Raw genomic sequence first — 19420 nt, 5'->3', positions numbered from 1 at the left:
TAACCCTTATTTTTGTACATATATAAGTTTTTCTTTCTTTAAAATTTTGGGAGGCACTTTCTTCTAACAGACCAAAATACACCCAAAATCTAGTGTGTGGCACTGATCTATGCACCAGCCTGATCATATTTGATCATATTCTGGTTTTTTTTTGTTTTGTTCTGTTTTTGTTTGTTTTTATCTTTTTCTTTTTCTTTTTTTCTCTTTTTCCTTTTTCTTTCTTTCCCTTTCTTTTCCCCCGGTTTCAGGTCTCTTCTGATTTGTTTAGAGTATATTTTCTGGGGACATTGTTACCCTGTTAGCATTTTGTTCTCTCATTCATCTGTTCTCCTCTGGACAAAATGACAAGCCAGAAAAAAATCACCTCAACAAAAAGAACAAGGGGCAGTCCCAACTGCCAGGGACCTACTCAATATGGACATTAGTAGGATGTTGGAACTAGAGTTCAGAACGATGATTTTAAAGATACTAGCTGGGCTTGAAAAATGCATGGAAGTTATTAGAGAAACCCTTTCTGGAGAAATAAAAGAACTAAAATCTAACCAAATTGAAATCAAAAAGGCTATTAATGAGGTGCAATCAAAAATGGGGGCTCTAACTGCTAGGATAAATGAGGCAGAAGAGAGAATTAGTGATATAAAGATCAAATGATGGAAAATAAAGAAGCTGAGAAAAAGAGATAAACAACTACTGGATCACGAGGGCAGAATTCGAGAGATAAGCGATACCATAAGACAAAAAACACTAGAATAATTGGGATCCCAGAAGAAGAAGAAGAAAGAGAGAGAGGGGCAGAAGGTATATTGGAGCAAATTACAGCAGAGAACGTCCCTAGTTTGGGCAAGGAAACAGGCATAAAAATCCAGGAGGCACAGAGAACCCCTCTCAAAATCAATAAAAATAGGTCAACACCCCGACATCTAATAGTAAAACTTACGAGTCTCAGAGACAAAGAGAAAATCCTGAAAGCAGCTCGGGAGAAGAGATCTGTAACCTACAATGGTAGAAACATTAGACTGGCAACAGACCTATCCACAGAGACTTGGCAGGCCAGAAAGGACTGGCAGGATATATTCAGAGCACTAAATGAGAAAAATATGCAGCCAAGAATACTATATCCAGCTCGGCTGTCATTGAAAATAGAAGGAGAGATAAAAAGCTTCCAGGACAAACAAAAACTAAAGGAATTTGCAAACACCAAACCAGCCCTACAAGAAATATTGAAAGGAGTCCTCTAAGCAGAGAGAGAGCCTAAAAGTAACACAGACCAGAAAGGAACACAGAAAATATACAGTAACAGTCACCTTACAGGCAATACAATGGCACTAAATTCCTATCTTTCAATAGTTACCCTGAATGTAAATGGGCTAAATGCCCCAATCAAAAGACAGAGGCTATCAGATTGGATAAAAAGACAAGACCCATCCATATGCTGTCTGCAAGAGACTCATTTTAGACCCAAAGACACCCCCAGATTGAAAGTGAAGGGGTGGAGAACCATTTACCATGCTACTGGACACCAAAAGAAAGCTGGGGTGGCAATCCTTATATCAGACAAATTAGATTTTAAACCAAAGACTGTAATAAGAGATGAGGAAGGACACTATATCATACTTAAAGGGTCGATCCATCAAGAAGATCTAACAATTGTAAACATTTATGCCCCTAACATGGGAGCAGCCAATTATATAAGGCAATTAATAACAAAAGCAAAGAAACACATCGACAACAATACAATAATAGTGGGGGACTTTAACACTCCCCTCAGTGAAATGGACAGATCATCTAAGCAAAAGATCAACAAGGAAATAAAGACTTTAAATGACACACTGGACCACATGGACTTCACAGATATATTCAGAACATTCCATCCCAAAGCAACAGAATACACATTCTTCTCTAGTGCCAATGGAACATTCTCCAGAATAGATCACATCCTAGGTCACAAATCAGGTCTCAACCAGTACCAAAAGACTGGGATCATTCCCTGCATATTTTCAGACCACAATGCTTTGAAACTAGAACTCAATCACGAGAGGAAAGTCGGAAAGAACTCAAAAACATGGAGGCTAAAGAGCACCCTACTAAAGAATGAATGGGTCAACCAGGAAATTAAAGAAGAATTTTAAAAATTCATGGAAACAAATGAAAATGAAAACACAAGTGTTTAAAATCTTTGGGATACAGCAAAGGCTGTCCTAAGAGGCAAGTATATAGCAATACAAGCCTTTCTCAAGAAACAAGAAAGGTCTCAAATACACAACCTAACCCTACACCTAAAGGAGCTGGAGAAAGAACAGCAAATAAAGCCTAAACCTAGCAGGAGAAGAGAAATAATAAAGATCAGAGCAGAAATCAATGAAATAGAAACCAAAAGAACAGTAGAACAGATCAATGAAATTAGGAGCTGGCTCTTTGAAAGAATTAACAAGATTGATAAACCCCTGGCCAGACTTATCAAAAAGAAAAGAGAAATGACCCAAATAAATGAAATCATCAATGAAAGAGGAGAGATCACAACCAACACCAAAGAAATACAAACAATTATAAGAACATATTATGAGCAACTCTATGCCAGCGAATTCGATAATCTGGAAGAAATGGATGCATTCCTAGAGATGTATCAACTACCAAAACTGAACCAGGAAGAAATAGGAAACCTGAACAGACTTATAACCACTAAGGAAATTGAAGCAGTCATCAAAAATCTCCCAACAAACAAAAGCCCAGGGCCAGATGGCTTCCCAGGGGAATTCTACCAAACATTTCAAGAAGAATGAATACCTATTCTTCTGAAACTGTTCCAAAATAGAAATGGAAGGAAAACTTCCAAACTTGTTTTATGAGGCCACCATTACTTTGATCCCCAAACCAGACAAAGACCCCATCAAAAAGGAGAATTACAGACCAATATCCTTGAGGAACACGGATGCAAAAATTCTCACCAAAATACTAGCCAGTAGGATCCAACAGTACATTAAAAAGATTATTCACCACGACCAAGTGGGATTTATTCCTGGGCTGCAAGGTTGGTTCAACATCTGCAAATCAATCAATGTGTATAATACATTAATAAAAGAAAGAACAAGAACCATATGATCCTCTCAATAGATGCAGAAAAAGCATTTGACAAAGTACAGCATCCTTTCTTGATCAAAACTCTTCAGAGTATAGGCATAGAGGGTACATACCTCAATATCATAAAAGCCATCTATGAAAAACCCACAGCGAATATCATTCTCAATGGGGAAAACTGAGAGCTTTCCCCCTAAGGTCAGGAACACAGCAGGGATGTCCACTATCACCACTGCTATTCAACATAGTATTAGAAGTCCTAGCCACAGCAATCAGACAACAAAAAGAAATCAAAGGCATCCAAATTGGCAAAGAAGAAGTCAAACTCTGTTTGCAGATGATATGATACTTTATGTGGAAAACCCCAAAGACTCCACCCCAAAACTGCTAGAACTCATACAGGAATTCAGTCAAGTGGCCGGATATAAAATCAATGCACAGAAATCAATGGCACTCCTATATACCAACAACAAGACAGAAGAAAGAGAAATTAAGGAGTCGATCCCTTTTACAATTGCACCCAAAACCATCAGATACCTAGGAATAAATCTAACCAAAGAGGCAAAGAATCTGTACTCAGAAAACTAGAAAATACTCATGAAAGAAATTGAGGAAGACACAAAGAGATGGAAAAACGTTCCATGCTCATGGATTGGAAGAACAAATATTGTGAAGATGTCAATGCTACCTAGAGCAATCTACACATTCAATGCAATCCCCATCAAAATACCATCCACTTTTTTCAAAGAAATGGAACAAATAATCCTAAAATTTGTATGGAACCAGAAAAGACCCCGCATAGCCAGAGGAATGTTGAAAAAGAAAAGCAAAGCTGGTGGCATCACAATTCCAAACTTCAAGCTCTACTACAAAGCTGTCATCATCAAGACAGTATGGTACTGGCACAAAAACAGACACATAGATCAATGGAACAGAATAGAGAGCCCAGAAATGGACCCTCAACTCTATGGTCAACTAATCTTCAACAAAGCAGGAAAGAATGTCCAATGGACAAAAGACAGTCTCTTCAACAAATGGTGTTGGGAAAATTGGACAGCCACATGCAGAAGAATGAAACTGGACCATTTCCTTACACCACACACAAAAATAGACTCCAAATGGTTGAAAGACCTCACTGTGAGTCCATCAACATCCTAAAGGAGAACACAGGCAGCAACCTCTTCGACCTCAGCTGCAGCAACTTCTTCCTAGAAACATCGCCAAAGGCAAGGGAAGCAAGGGCAAAAATGAACTATTGGGACTTCATCAAGATAAAAAGCTTTTGCACAGTAAAAGAAACAGTCAACAAAACCAAAAGACAACCGCCAGAATGGGAGAAGATATTTGCAAATGACATATCAGATAAAGGGCTAGTATCCAAAATCTATAAAGAACTTCTTAAACTCAACACCCAAAGAACAAATGATCCAATCAAGAAATGGGCAGAAGACATGAACAGACAATTTTCCAAAGAAGACATCCAAATGGCCAAGAGACACATGAAAAATTGCTCAACATCGCTCAACATCAGGGAAATCCAAATCAAAACCTCAATGAGATATCACCTCACACCAGTCAGAATGGCTAAAATTAACAAGTCAGGAAAGGACAGATGTTGGCGGGGATGCGGAGAAAGGGGAACACTCCAGCAACTGTTGCTGGGAATGCAAGCTGGTGCAGCCACTCTGGAAAACAGTATGGAGGTTCCTCAAAAAGTTGAAAATAGAGCTACCATATGATCCAGCAATTGCACTACTGGGTATTTACCCCAAAGATACAAATGTAGGGATCCGAAGGGATATGTGCACCCCAATGTTTATAGCAGCAATGTCCACAATAGCCAAACTGTGGAAAGAACCAAGATGTCCATCAACAGACAAATGGATAAAGAAGATGTGGTATATATATACAATGGAATATTATGCAGCCATCAAAAAGAATGAAATCTTGCCATTTGCAACGATGTGGGTGGAACTGGAGGGTGTTATGCTGAGCGAAATAAGTCAATCAGAGAAAGACATGTATCATATGACCTCACTGATATGAGGAATTCTTAATCTCAGGAAACAAACTGAGGGTTGCTGGAGTGGGGGTGGGGGGGATGGGGTGGCTGGGTGATAGACATTGGGGAGGGTATGTGCTATGGTGAGCTCTGTGAATTCTGCAAGACTGTTGAATCACAGATCTGTACCTCTGAAGCAAATAATACATTATATGTTAAAAAAAGAAGAAGAAGATAGAAGGAAGGGAAGAATGAAGGGGCGGAAATTGGAGGGGGAGATGAACCATGAGAGACTATGGACTCTGAAAAACAAACTGAGGGTTCTATAGGGGACGGGTGGGAGGATGGGTTAGCCTGGTGATGGATATTAAAGAGGGCACATTCTGCATGGAGCACTGGGTGTTATACGCAAACAATGAATCATGGAACACTACATCAAAAACTAATAATGTATGGTGATTAACATAACATAATAAAAAAAAAGAAAATGAACTCTGTCTTGTTTTGTGGGTTACTATATCTGTTACAGTGGAGAGGACATAATAATGGTGAAAATATATCCAAGATGTCTGTTGGGTCTACATGTTTCTAATATAACCGGCTAAAGTATCTCTAAAAATCTAAGAGCTGCTTTAATTCAAACAAGAGAGACTGAAATACTAATTGTGAAGTTTCTATTTAGATTCATTTTGGGTCTTTCCTGGTCCCGTTTCCTTTGAACTTGAACCTGCAGTCTCAACATCCACTCCATCCTATTTCCACGTGCCATACAGCACCACATGGGGCGACCAAACTTCCCAGTTACACAGGACTTTGAATATTTTTTTTTAAGATTTTATTTATTTATTTGACAGAGAGACACAGCAAAAGAGGGAGAAGCAGGTTTCCCATGGAGCAGGGAGCCCAATGCGAGGCTCGATCCCAGGACCCTGGGATCATGACCTGAGCCGAAGGCAGATGCTTAATGACTGAGCCACCCAGGCGTGCCAGGACTTTGAATATTAAAACCAGGACAATCCCAGGCAAATCAGGACTATTCGCCACACTGCCTATTGTTCACTGAAAAAAAGGCTGGTAGAAATATGGCCACAAAGGTCCCTTCCCCAGGGAGCCTGATCCACAGAGCTTGGTCCCATTGCTGAGAAGTGAGCTGACCTACAGTGAAAGGCTGGGATGAGAAAAGGAAAATAGTGCCTGGATTCCTGATGGTTTCCTGAATTCTCACTTCACTACAGGAGGACCAGCTGCATCTCTACCTTTTAGTTACATAACACGCTTGTACAGCAAATTGCCTGGGTTTTATTTATGTATTATTTTGGTTTAAATTAGTGGAGGTAGGTTTCTGTTATTCAGAACTAGGGTAACTTTGGTCATTATAATATCCATCACCAGCACTGTCCAAACAATTAAAAACTTTTTTTTTAATCTCATGCCCCACTGACAGGTCAGTAGTACGGTGTTTGCGAACCAAAGGGAGAATTATTAATAGCTTCTGGAGCAGGAACAAGGTCTATCCATTAATGCTTCAGAAAGAGAAGCACTAATGGAAAAGTGGCACCTCATTTCCAATTTTCTTCGTTAATGAGCACATTTCATTCTCAGGCCAGCAATGACTAGTTCAGAGTCCCTGGTGCCACGAAAGCTCTAATCTAAAGGCTAGCTCGCTCTGTCGTGAAATCACAGTGCAGATAAATGCTTAGATGTCCAGGCTTGAAAACAGATCAGGAAATTACAACTACACAAATGTTTTAAAAAGTGTTATCTCCTAAAATCTCAAGTCAAGTGCAGTGATATTCGGTGAAGGAGAAGAAGATAACAATCATTTATGAAAATCTCAGGGTCTGTCTGAGCCCTGAGTCACCTCCTACTCGCCAGGATTAAAGCCGGTTCTCCTCCTGGTCCCTGTTGCCTGCCTCAGTCTCTCCCCCATGAGGGTAGAGGAGTATAAGTCACAAAGAGACAAAGAGAAGGCCCAGGGTGGCTGAGTGAGCTCTCCCTTCCTAGGATAAGGCACTAGGGAAAGCAACACAGTTTGAAGTAGGAATTGATCATGAATCTCACCATTTTGCTGATACCAACACAGTGCACACCACGATCATCCCTCGGTTTGATAGCAATGACCTCCTGATTCATTCCCCTGCTCCCTCCATTTCCCCTGAAGCCAAGCCCTCACAAAAGAGGCAGACTATGATCTTTTGAAGCCAGACATCAGACTGTGCCTCTTGGCTTCTAACACTCTTGAGTCCCCGTCATACTTGGAATAAAATTCTAACTCCTTACAATAGCTTATAAAGCTCTATGCCTGTGGCCCCTCCTCTCTTTCCCCAACTGTGACTCCTACCATTTTGCTCCTTGCTCACAGTGCTTTAGCACCCTGGCTTTGGTTGTACTTGAATGTGCTGAGCTCATGATTCTTTTAGGGTCTCTGCACGAGCTATGCATTCGTCTGGAAGGCCCTTACCTAAAAAATTTGCAGAGATCTTCAGTGAGTTCTCAACTCAGCTGTCACTTCCTCAGAAAGAACTTTCCTGCCACCCTATCTAAAATAGCACCTCTGCCCCAACCCAGTCACTCTCCTTCCCCTTATCCTGCTTATATTTTACAGATAGCATGCATTTCCTGATTGCTTATACATATATGTGTGTATATCATCTATGACACAGACACACACACCTTTTCTGGGTCTGACAATACAAGCCACTATTCTAGGTAGTGTGGGAAAAGCAGAGCATGCAAAGGATTTTGGTTGGAATTTAAGTTGCTGTTGGTATTGTCTGTCTCCCTCACTAGAATATAAAATCCATGAGGGCAAAACCTTGCCTCCTCAAGCACTGCCATAACCCCAGCTCCCAGCACACAGTAGGTCTGCGATCGAGGGAGGGAATGAATGACTACTGGAATGAACAAAGAAAACACAGCCAAGTTCAACAACTAGCTCTTCCACTTCCGGCCATGTTGCCTTTAGCAAGTTACCCATCTTCCCTGGACCCTAATTTTCTTTACCTCTAAACTGAGCATAATTACCTCCTCCTTCAAGAATTGTCATGAGGAATAATTGAGATAATTCACCTAAATCCTCTAGAGAGTGAGCTAGAACTTAGTAGGTGCTTAACAAATGTCCTGTCCCCTCACTCATTCCCCCACCTTTCCAGGGATACCAAATCGGAGTAAAGCAATGCTTCACAAGTCAACAGAGTAGCTACTGGGTTATGCGTCATGAATTCATGAATCCACCCAAGTACTGAAATTCTACCATTTATTCAATTAGATTTCCGTGTCCCTGCCTAGTCCTATAAAAAAATGCAGATATTCCTGGAAGAAAGTATTCACAAGGTTATCTCCATCTTAATAAAAATCATTTTTTGAATGATTTTTCTTTATGACCGGAAGTCCTGCAGGAGAAATAGAAATCAGAAACCAAAGATGCCAAAGAGCAGCTTCCTAGATGCCTAGAGGGTGTGCCATCTACCATCACAGCCTGAAATCAGAGTCACAGCTAAATCATCAGAGATAAAATAACTGATTCTTGGACAGGAATGATGAAAGAGATTTGTCTTCAACACGGATATCCCTCAAGGTTGGTAGGTTGGTAGCTACCCCACCAATGGATACTCCTGGTGGAAAATTCCTGAGTGGCTGAGCCAGATACAAACTGAATGTTTTATTGGCTAGAGAAGTGATCATATTAAACTAGCGATGACATCATTCCAAAAGACCTTAAGGTTTCTTTATAATTTAGCCAAGATGGCCCCAGTCCTGCTGTGATTCAGCTTTATACTGATGCCTTCTGTTCTGCTTTTACTCCTAGAGGGAGAAGAGGGAGGAAGAGGCCCCAGTCAGCTACTTTCTTTCTTCCCACCATCCCTCCTACCAAGATGCACTGAAACAAGCTCACCTAAGGCACTCCAGGACACCACTAGAACCTCTGACATAGTCTGAACCTCTGATGTTGGTACCCTCTCCTCTCATCTTCCTTCAATGGCCCTGAAGTATCTCACCAACCTTGTCTTTTCTGGCCTTATAGAGTCAGTAGCCTCAAAATACCTGGACTCCCTGGATTACAGAGAATTTAGAATCCACACAAAGTCCCCAGAAGCCTATCACCTTGTGGGTCGGGTCTATGACACCATTTCAAGGACATTCCTTTTATTCATTTAATCTCCTTCAATGATGTGCTTCCTTTCCCCACCTCCATCTACCACCCCCAATCCAGATAAGCTTTTGAAGTTGAAAGTCCTTTAGAAAATAAATGAAATTCTATCATTTTATAAAATGTATTCTGTTTGCATTCCAAGATATGTTTTTAAGTCTATCATATCCAAATATGTGTCATCATGGGTAGATTATTACTAACCAACCTGGTTTGGCTGAGATGTCGTAGCTTACTCTTGGTTCCCTACATAATCCCTTGTGTAGTTTTAAGCCCAAATTCCTAAAATAAATGGCTCTGGATTCAGTAAACAGACATAAATAAGACTGATCTTTGGATAAATATAAACTTTATTTTTATGGAAAGTGTCGTTCACATTTGACACACCCATACCTGAAATCCAGCCAAGACAGTCTCCTCTCTTACAGAAATCTGTGTAGCTGCTATTTCTTAGAGAAAGAATTCTAAATCAGGGAGCTCAGAGGAATGACCTAAAATTTCATCAGTGTCCTAAATTCTGTGCTAGTAATTTTGGAATCATAATTTTAGAACATGAGATTGCACTGATAACTAATAATACTACAAAAACTTGTTGCTATCTTTTCTAAGCCTAGATCAAAGGTTTTATAAGCAAGGAACATTAAAGCTCCAAAAAATTAATCATTACTATGACATTTGCAGGAAACCCAGGTTAATCTTTTGCTTTGAGGGGCCACCTTGTCCTATGTACTAAAAGCAGAAGAAGTGGGGATGGACAGCAAAGTCTTGTTTAATATCAGCTTACTTCAATGGTTAAAGAAAGATTTTTCAAGTAAAAATTTCCTGACCTGTGGCTTAATATTGTGTAAAAATCTTCCTTGCTGTTTAAACTTTGCTGATGAAGAGGAGAAGAAAACAGGAGACACCTCCTGGGGTCATTTATTTAAAGGTCTTCCTGAGAACTCTTGTGACACATCAGTGACAACTGTGCCCATTGGTTGTTTTCTCTATTTTCAATTCATTTTGTCAGTAATTGAGTGTGTGCTAGAGGCCAAGCATTTTGCTAGGGTCTGAGGGGCAAGTTGACCCATTCCTACTCTCCACATAAGAGCTCAGTCTTAGAGCTCGCTTGTTGTGACCAGTGCCCCAGTGAGAATGATGAAATCATCATTTGCTTCTGGAGCCCACCCACCCTCCTCTCAGTGCTTTGCTCTCTCCAAAGTCTCAGTTCTAAAGCATTGCTTGGAAAATAGTTCATACTTATATGAGTAAATCCATCACTAACTTCTCCTTTCTCTTTACCTACAATCCATCTTCCCCAATAGACTAAGAATTTACCATTATGGAAGAAATACAGTAATACATGAGTACTGTATTTCAAGGATAACACTTTTTAAAGAAGACCCCAAGAGAGGATAAAGTTTAGCTCAGCAAAGAACTTTCAGGCTATGAGACATCTAGTTACCTGGTGCTTTTCATCTCTTCTAGTCACAAGAAGTAGAAATATACTAACATCAACACAAAGTAGAATTAATAAGTACATGCATTTCATGGACCAAGAGCAGAAAGTGAAGAATAGATAGCCATTCGGTGGCATCCTAAATGGAAACTGGAATGATCCAAGGCAGTTACTGTTCTCCATCCCTCTCTCTCTCTCTGAGGGATGACAGGATTTCTAACTCCTGTTCCACTGAGTTTGGTCCATCTTGTATCCTCAACCAGCTTCTTCTTATAATGCACCTTGTGTATGGCTCCATGTGGCCAGCAGGCCTAACTCCATTCAGTTTCAGCCCTTCTACCCATCACCAACTATTATCAGTCTTAGTTCTTCCATCCAAATATGAAGGAGGAAAACAGGAAGAGAATATATGAGTCAGGGTCTGACTGGTCCAACTCATCTCTTCAAGCCAAGCTATAAAATTTTCTGACTAACCAATGCGCAGGCAAATACTGGATAAGGTATTCACTTCTAACCCAATTATCTGGACCCAGAAAGTATCAAGAGATCAGAGTCTGTAGGGCTGTCTACATGGGATCTGGACAGGGCAGAATGTTCAAGAAGTCTGGATAGGGGCAGGGAATGAAACATCCTTCAGTGGACCCAACCTCTGTATTCCTAACCATGAAATATCTGTAGGATGTTATACACCAGGATCAGCCCCTCCTCTCTTCTTCCTTTCCAATTATTACAGACTTTTTTGTTGTTGTTTAAATCCATTTCACATCTGTTTGCTTGCCTCCCACATCTCTTTTGTTCTCCTTTACTTTAGGCTCTCAACCTTCAGAACATACTTAGTATTGAAACAAAGCAAAATCCACATGGATCATCCAGCAACCATGATTGCCTACTTCTGTAGCAATCATGACAGAGGGTGCTCAGAAAACCTCCGTCTGCAGTTGGCCATAACATTGAGTATCATTGAGATAAGTGGGCAAAGAGAATTGGATGTCCCCAAATGCCCTTCACAATGGATCCAGAGAGGAGCCCAGGGGTCTCTGCATTGCCCTCTTTTCAGCTCACGAGATCATACTGACCCTGCCTCACAACAATATTATTTGGTTTCTTTTTTATACCTACATGATCTCTTTAAGTCCCTCTCTCTCTTTGTCTTTCTCTCCCTCCTGCCAGGATGTTAGCCCTAATCTCAGTTATTGAGGGGGAAAGAATTTATTGCTGGTGGCAAGTTCTCCACTTGCACACAATACTATGGCTGGAAAAACTATGCCATGGAGGACAGAAAATAAAATCTTCCCTGATATAAAACCCCATTATAAAATGTTCCACTATTCTACAAGTTCAACTATCCTTTGGTGACATTGCAAACATCATGTAATAGTGATGCATCTGATGCTGTGGAAAACTTGCAAAGTAAACATAATTTTTCTTCCCTTCAGATGGGACTTTTTGATGGATAGGAGTCCCTTGAATATTAGAGGAATGCTAAACAGAGTGGAAGGTACTCAACCAAGTTCCCTGGCTCCATTATTGGATCTATTATTGACCAATCTTGTGACTTTGGACAAATCATCTAATTCCTACTGCAGCTCAGTTTCCTTGAAAGTCATGTGCTGTGTTGCATGCTAAATCAAAGACTATTGGTTGCCAGGAGTAATTCCTCTCACCACCTCCCCCCGCCGCTTTCTTGCTGGTGGAGCTCATCTCCCACAATAGAGGCTAAAAATGACCATCTCATTTCTCTAGTCTCCTCTGTAGTTAGGACATGAGCATCTAACCAGTCTTGGCCAAAGGAAACTGATCATTCTGCCTGGGGTCTTCTGGGAAAGGTGCTCCTTCCTACTAAAGGTAAATTTCCCTCCTATATGCCTTTGGAGGCTCTCATGCCCAGAGCTGTGGTAGCCATCATGACACAAGGACAAGGAAGAGAAGAGGATTATATAGAATCGGATCCACAGCCCTGCCCCCTTGTGAATTACCAACCCTAGAAGTTATTAAACAATTTGTTCTCATTCTATTCTCAGCCATTTTCACTTGGGAATTCCATTGCTTACAGCCATAATAGATCCTTATTGAATAGATGCCTTGGTCTCTAAGACCTCTTCCAACTTTAACAACATATGATCAAGTTGTCCTCTTGATAGATAAACTGCAAATCTTGATTTTAAGGATCAATAGTGAAGAGACTTCAGAAAACAATACCAGACTTAAAAGCATTGAGAGCAGAGAGTTGTTGGTATGCTGTGGCTTGAAAAGCCCAGACATGAACCCACCCCAAACATCTCCCACTGTCTTTATACCTTGGTTGGGGGAAGGAGCATCTATAAGTCCATATCCATAATATTCTGACTGCCCATCATTTGAAAACTCTTCCTATTTTAGGAATCTGTCTCCCACGATGGAAGCCCAAGAGAGATTTACCTTCTTCCTATCCCTGGCTACCAGAGTAAGAGAAGATGACAAAGGCCTAGCCAGTTGAATGCTTCTACACAAAATTTTGAGTCTTGGGAAGTGGGGATAAGGGGTACCAATGCCATACTAAAGCTATTGACATCAGAGTCCTTAGTCTTGACAGGGCAGTGAACCTATCACCAGTGGTGACTCCCCAACCAGACTATATCTGTGGAACTTGAATAAGAATTCCAGATGCCCAGTCTCCCTTGGTCCTGCCTGCATTTTGAGCCTGTTTTTTCCAAAAGCTTCTGGGAGCTATCCCCAGTATATCCCCATAATTACTGTTTTCTGGTTTTGGCTAGCCAGAGCCTGCTTTTGTTTATCATAATCAAGAAACCCAACTGACACAGAGTCAAAATCTTGAATGTGAAGAAATATATCTTCAAAAGTCTAGATTTCAAACAAATCTGTGAAAATAGATTTTGGAAGAACAGCTAAAATGTTTGAAGGACATCTGGAAATTTACAATACCTCTGGTCCTACCAAGAGAGGAATATCAGCCTTTGGAGGCAGTGAGGGAACGAAGTCAGACCTCCCTGAAGCAACCTCGAGCATCCCTGAGAACAGCCTCCCCAAAGACTTCAGAATATCGTTAATGGTCATTTATGATGTCAGCAAACACTCTCATTTCTCATTGCCTCCCTTCAGGGAGAATCATGATTGTCCTTCAAAAGTGTTTTTGACAAAAACTAATGATGTATTGTGTGGTGACTAACATAACATAATAAAATTAAAAAAAAATAAGTCTGGGCATAGGATGCACTTCATGAAAACAGTAATTGTGTCTCTAATAAAAACATCTGTGACTTGAAAAAAAAAGTGTTTATTTGTTTTTTTTAAAGATTTTATTTATTTATTTGAGAGAGAGAGAATGAGAGAGAGCACATGAGAGTGGGGAGGGTCAGAGGGAGAAGCAGACTCCCTGCCGAGCAGGGAGCCCGATGCGGGACTCGATCCCGGGACTCCAGGATCATGACCTGAGCCGAAGGCAGTCGCTTAACCAACTGAGCCACCCAGGCGCCCCAAAAAAGTGTTTTTGACATATGCTTAGTGAGATGTGTGTATTTGGGAACCAACATTGAGTAGAATGACTTTTATTAAGAGTGACACCTACAGGGACTCCTGGGTGGCTCAGTCAGTTAAGCGTCTGCCTTCAGCTCAGGTCATGATCCCGGGGTCCTGGGATCGAGTCCCGCATCGGGCTCCCTGCTCAGTGGGAAGCCTGCTTCTCCCTCTGCCTGCCGCTCCCCACTGCTTGTGTTCTCTGACAAATAAATAAATAAAATCTAAAAAAAAAAAAAAAAAAGAGTGACATCTGCAGAATTGTCTGAGGACAAAAAAGCCTACACATTCTCCATTCACGGTGGAGTGGTTTCCCTATCCCTCAAAGACCAGACTTCCTGCTGCAATTATAAAAACAGGTTACAAAATTAAATAAAACAAAAGGAAAACGTAAATGGGAGCTATATCAAAACAAAGATAGTATGTCCACTGTAGGCTAACATTGTTGGTAAAAAATACAGTGAACAAAATAAGAGGGAAAAATATTATCACTAGAGAGAAAACAGGAATCAGTACAGTTGAAATAGAATATAGTGAAAGAAAAATAAAAGATTCAAATCAGTAAAAGAAATCAAAAGATCGGATTAAAATGAATAGTGAAAAGGAAAATAAGGTCACAAATAGAAATCCAAAAGGTAACCTGAATCCAAAAGGAAGCACTATTTTTAAAAACTCTAATTCAAAACAAGAAAGTTTATCAGTGGATGCAAAGCCCTAAAACGTGTGTGTGTTTTAAACAAAAGCCACTCCATTCTCAGTAAAGATAAGGAAACAGCAAAAATCAAAGCATTGTCTTTAGAGGAAGCTTTAGTCTCTTGAATGGCCTTCAGGAACAGAGACCAAGGGGGACAAAGAGTAAAGCAAGGTCCATCTATAACCTCCCAGGACAACTATCTTGTTCGTTCGTACCCAGTTAGGCTAAATGCTCTGTCTCAGTGAAACACAGCCCCGACAATTAGGCAAGCATACAGCCATCTTAATGTTTGCTTTTGCTGTCACCTTTCAGTGAGCCCCTACTGTATGCACGTGAATATGAAGCCAGTCACGTTCACGTAAGTTCTCTCGTTTAATTCCCTCAACAACCCCGGTTCACTGATTGTCAAGCACTCTCCACACACCGGGTATTAGTTTGCTATTGTTGCTGTCATAACTTACCACAAATATAGTGGCATTAAGCAATAACCATTTTTTTTCTTATAATTCTGGAGGTCAAAAATCCAAAATGAGTCTTATAGGGCCAAAATCCAGGGGTTGGGGTCAGCTGGTTCTTTCTTCCTGCCTTTTCCAGCTTCGAAAGACTGTCCTCATTCCTTGATTCCTCAAGTCCTTGGTTCCTCAAGTCCTCATTCCTTGGTCCCTGCCTCAAAATGCCTATTCATTCTCTACTCCCACCAGTGCGTTGTCTTCTCCAATGCTGAATTTTCTTCTCCCATCCCTTATGGTTATAAGGAACTCGTGACCACATTGGGTCCATCCAGATAATCCAGGAAAATGTCTCCATCTCACAATCTCTTAGTACATTTATGTGGTCCACTTTTTCATAGAAGGTGGCATCCACAGGGTCTGGGGGCTTAACACGTGGGCATCTTTGGGACCATCATTCAGCCTCCCACACACCGGTTGTGTCAGACTTTTTCGAGGGGTAGGTAGGTTAGTTAATAGTAACCGCATCACTTTCCCCATTTTAATGATTATATTAAAATGAGATGAGCTGTCGGCATCAGGAGAAGCCGGATGAGGGGCATACGCAAAGTCTACTTTTGGTAACATTTCTGTAAGCCTAAAATTAGTGAAAAACAAAAGGATATGAACAAAAACAGCAACAACAAAGATTTTCCTGGGAGTTTTATGAAAAACAAAGGTCCTCGGGTCCCTCCCAGGATGATAGAATCGCATCTCCGAAGGCAGAGCCTAAGGATCTGCAACTGAAACAAGCACATGATCCTGTTTCACAAGAAACTCTGAGAACTGCTCATTTGAGATTCTGCCAGGGCTCCTCAAAAGGTTACCTGGCATCTTTCAGAAATGTAAATTCTCAGGCCTACCTCTGACTGACCAGTCAGAACCTCTCCTGGGCATGGGGGTCTGGGAATCTTGTGTTTAAACACATTCTCCAGGTGATTCTCTCGCACAACGTACTTTGATAAGCACGTGACTGCACGCTTTTAAATGGTAGAATGTAACTATTATTATTAGCAGTCACTTCTAGCCTGAGATTGCTGAGGATCAGTAAATAAAATACTGCAAATAAGGTAGCTACTACATGTCAAAACTGGAACAAAATTCCAGGTTCAGCTGAAATCCTCATCAAATTGTCCTTTAATTCTGATAGTTCACCTTTAAGTGTATAGCATTCAAATCTTTCCCAAAATGAAAATATATTACTCTGCAGGAACAAATCATTAAGATGAGCCAATTACAGGGGCACCTGGGTGGCTCAGTTGGTTGAACATCTGACTTTGGATTTCGGCTTAGGTCATGACTTCAGGGTCGTGAGATTGAGCCCTGCATTGGGCTCTGTGCTCAGCACAGAGTCTGCTTAAGATTCTCTCTCTTCCTCTCCCTCTGCCCCACTCATGTTCTCTGTCTCTCTGAAATAAATAAGTAAAATCTTTTTTAAAAAATGAACCAATTACATTCATTAATCACACATGAATGAGGTAACCTATTACAACCAGACTTGAATGAGACTCAGGATCGTAGGTTTTGGTTTTTTTTAAGATTTTATTTATTTATTTATTTGACAGAGAGAGAGAGAGCACAAGCAGGGGGAGGGGCAAAGGGAGAGGGAGAAGCAGACTCCCCAAGGAGCAGGCAGCCTGATGTGGGGCTCGATCCCAGGATCCCAGGATCATGACCTGAGCCGAAGGCAGATGCTTCACTGACTGAGCCACCCAGGCGCCCCAGGATCGTAGTTCTGACAGCCAGAGGGAAATCTGATATCACTGACCCAACCATATACGTCAAAACTATCAATCCAAATAGTCCTTCCTGCAATTATTTATTCTACTGTCTACATAAGCATACGCACACCTCTCAGATGTAACTCCCCAATAATGAGATCCAGAAATGAGGTGAATCTTACTTCTGGAGGGATAGACGAGGAGGCAGTTCCTATGTGTGCCGGAAGGAAGAAACTCTTCCCACTCCAAACCCACTGCCTGCTTCTTGGGCCCAGCACACTGAAAGGCCTAGAGACCAAAAGGGCACTTGGTAATGCAACTCAAAGCAAAGAAAGAATATGTCACCAAAAAGTACTCTGAGAGATTGACCATCGCAGCAAGTGCCAGGTCTGCTCACAGGTCGGGGGCATGCCTGCAGGGTCTGAGCACCTGCTCAGTACCACCATCCACCTTGGTCTGACCTGGGTGTAAGAGATGGACCCTCATGATTGGCAGTCAGCACCAGAAGCGAGGCAGGGCCCCAGGAAAGCGGAGATAGACACTTAAAAGCTTCCAAAGGAAGAAAGAAGTTTCCACCAGGACCTTGAGCAGAGTAGTGAGCGGTGGAGTGGGAGTTTGAGAGGCAAGCCGAAGAGCCACGCACACCCACCACCTGCCTGCAGACGCCATGTGAGTTAAAATGTACACATCGAGCCTCAGTTACGTTTTGCTGGACCTGGATGTGTCCGACTGACTGCAAGGATGTTCACTAATGAGCCAAACCCCCATCCCACCCACAGGCAAAGACAGAACTCCGAATGGACAGAAGGACAGGAACAGGTGTGGGCCAAGCCCTGAGCGAGCTTCGGTGGGAGAAGAAAGTCAACTTCTACAGAGCCTCTGGAGGCTCCTTGGGGGAGCCCAGAGTCACTGTGTGGGCCTCAGTGCCAGGCCATGCTCTTCCTCCAGATTCCAGAACTTGGCTCTGTGCATGACGTGGGAAGCTGGCCGGCCTCCCACTCTGAGCACTTGCAAATACTAGAGATCTTTCAAAAACTTGCTGATTTCAGATCCCCATTTTTCCAGCCCATAAAACCTCAGGCTATAGAGAAAAATCTATGGATTTTTTGAAGGAAACAAAGGTGAGGGAAATAAATTCTGGAAATGATTCTGGGGTCTGTTTGATGGTGGCTCAGCAACTTCCATCAAAACCACCTACAGCCCGATTTGAATTAATTTTAAGGTGTTTTGTAAACACTCAAGTCCTTAGCAGCTCTTGCCCGAGGGATGGAGGCCAAGAGCCTCCAAGCAGAATGCAAGGAGGAGAGAAACATGCTCTCTCTGCTCTCTGAGCTGTCCTGACTTGCTGGCCGGCTTCCAGACTACCTGATTAAATCAGGACCTAAATTTGTCACTGACCTGTTTTCCCATCTCTGGTGTAGTCAACTCAAGTAAGCCCAGTGCTCTGCAGTTATTTTCGTGTGAAACTCAGGTTTAACCTATGCTGTCTTTCATACCTGCATTTTGCAAACAGTAGCCTATAACTAGTTATGGTCAGAAGTGGGGAATGACCCAATGGTGTGGGGGCCAAAGATGCCCAGGAGAGATCCAAGCCAAGAAAACAAGATGCCCTTCCAGGAATGAGCTCATACACGTGCTATTTCCAGATCCCTGCTGAGGACACAAAAGGCTAAGGAGAAATCCGAAAAATCACGGAGCTGACCTGATTCCATTCAACATTTTTGAAAGTTGTAGCTCTGCACTGATTGAGAACCAATCTCAGCCCAGCACCGGCCCAGCCCCTGGGATTGAGAGCTCTTTGGTGAGTTGTTCGATGCCTAGAATTCTAGAACAAGGCACACAAAAATAAAATACACGGCTCCCAGCCCCCAAGAATGCCCAGGCCGGCGGAGGAAAGACGCGTGAACGTTGACAAGGGGACGCAGCAAGTGCCTTGTTGGAGGGGAGCCCTCGAGGGAGGAGCAGGGATGCTGGGCGGCCGACCCAGACTGAGGGGGTGCGAGAGCTGAGAGGACAGTATACTCGGAGGGAGCGAAAGGGACCGAAAAGGAGAGAAATCCTACACCACGAGGACAATGGTTGCCAAGCCTCAGTGGGCAGAAGAACCTCCAGAGGGCTTTTGTCAAAATGCAGATTCCCAGGCCCTCCCTCCCCCGACTGTATTGTTCACTGATGCCTCAGTGCATCCCAGGAATCTGATTTTTCACAGCCTTCCCCAGGGGATTCTCTGACACCTGGTCCTAGTCCCCATTTTGAGGAATACGTTGCCGAAGCCAGTCCAAGGTCACGGCCAGTGTGGCAAGCGTGATGCTCCAGCACCCCGCACAGAAAAGGCGTAA

The sequence above is a fragment of the Mirounga leonina genome, unplaced genomic scaffold (assembly GCF_011800145.1).
Source record: "Mirounga leonina isolate KUSES-001 unplaced genomic scaffold, KU_Mleo_1.0 Mir_152, whole genome shotgun sequence".
In the NCBI taxonomy this organism is placed as follows: Eukaryota; Metazoa; Chordata; class Mammalia; order Carnivora; family Phocidae; genus Mirounga; species Mirounga leonina.
The sequence above is the reverse complement of the archived record's forward strand: the minus strand, read 5'-3'. Positions refer to the sequence as shown.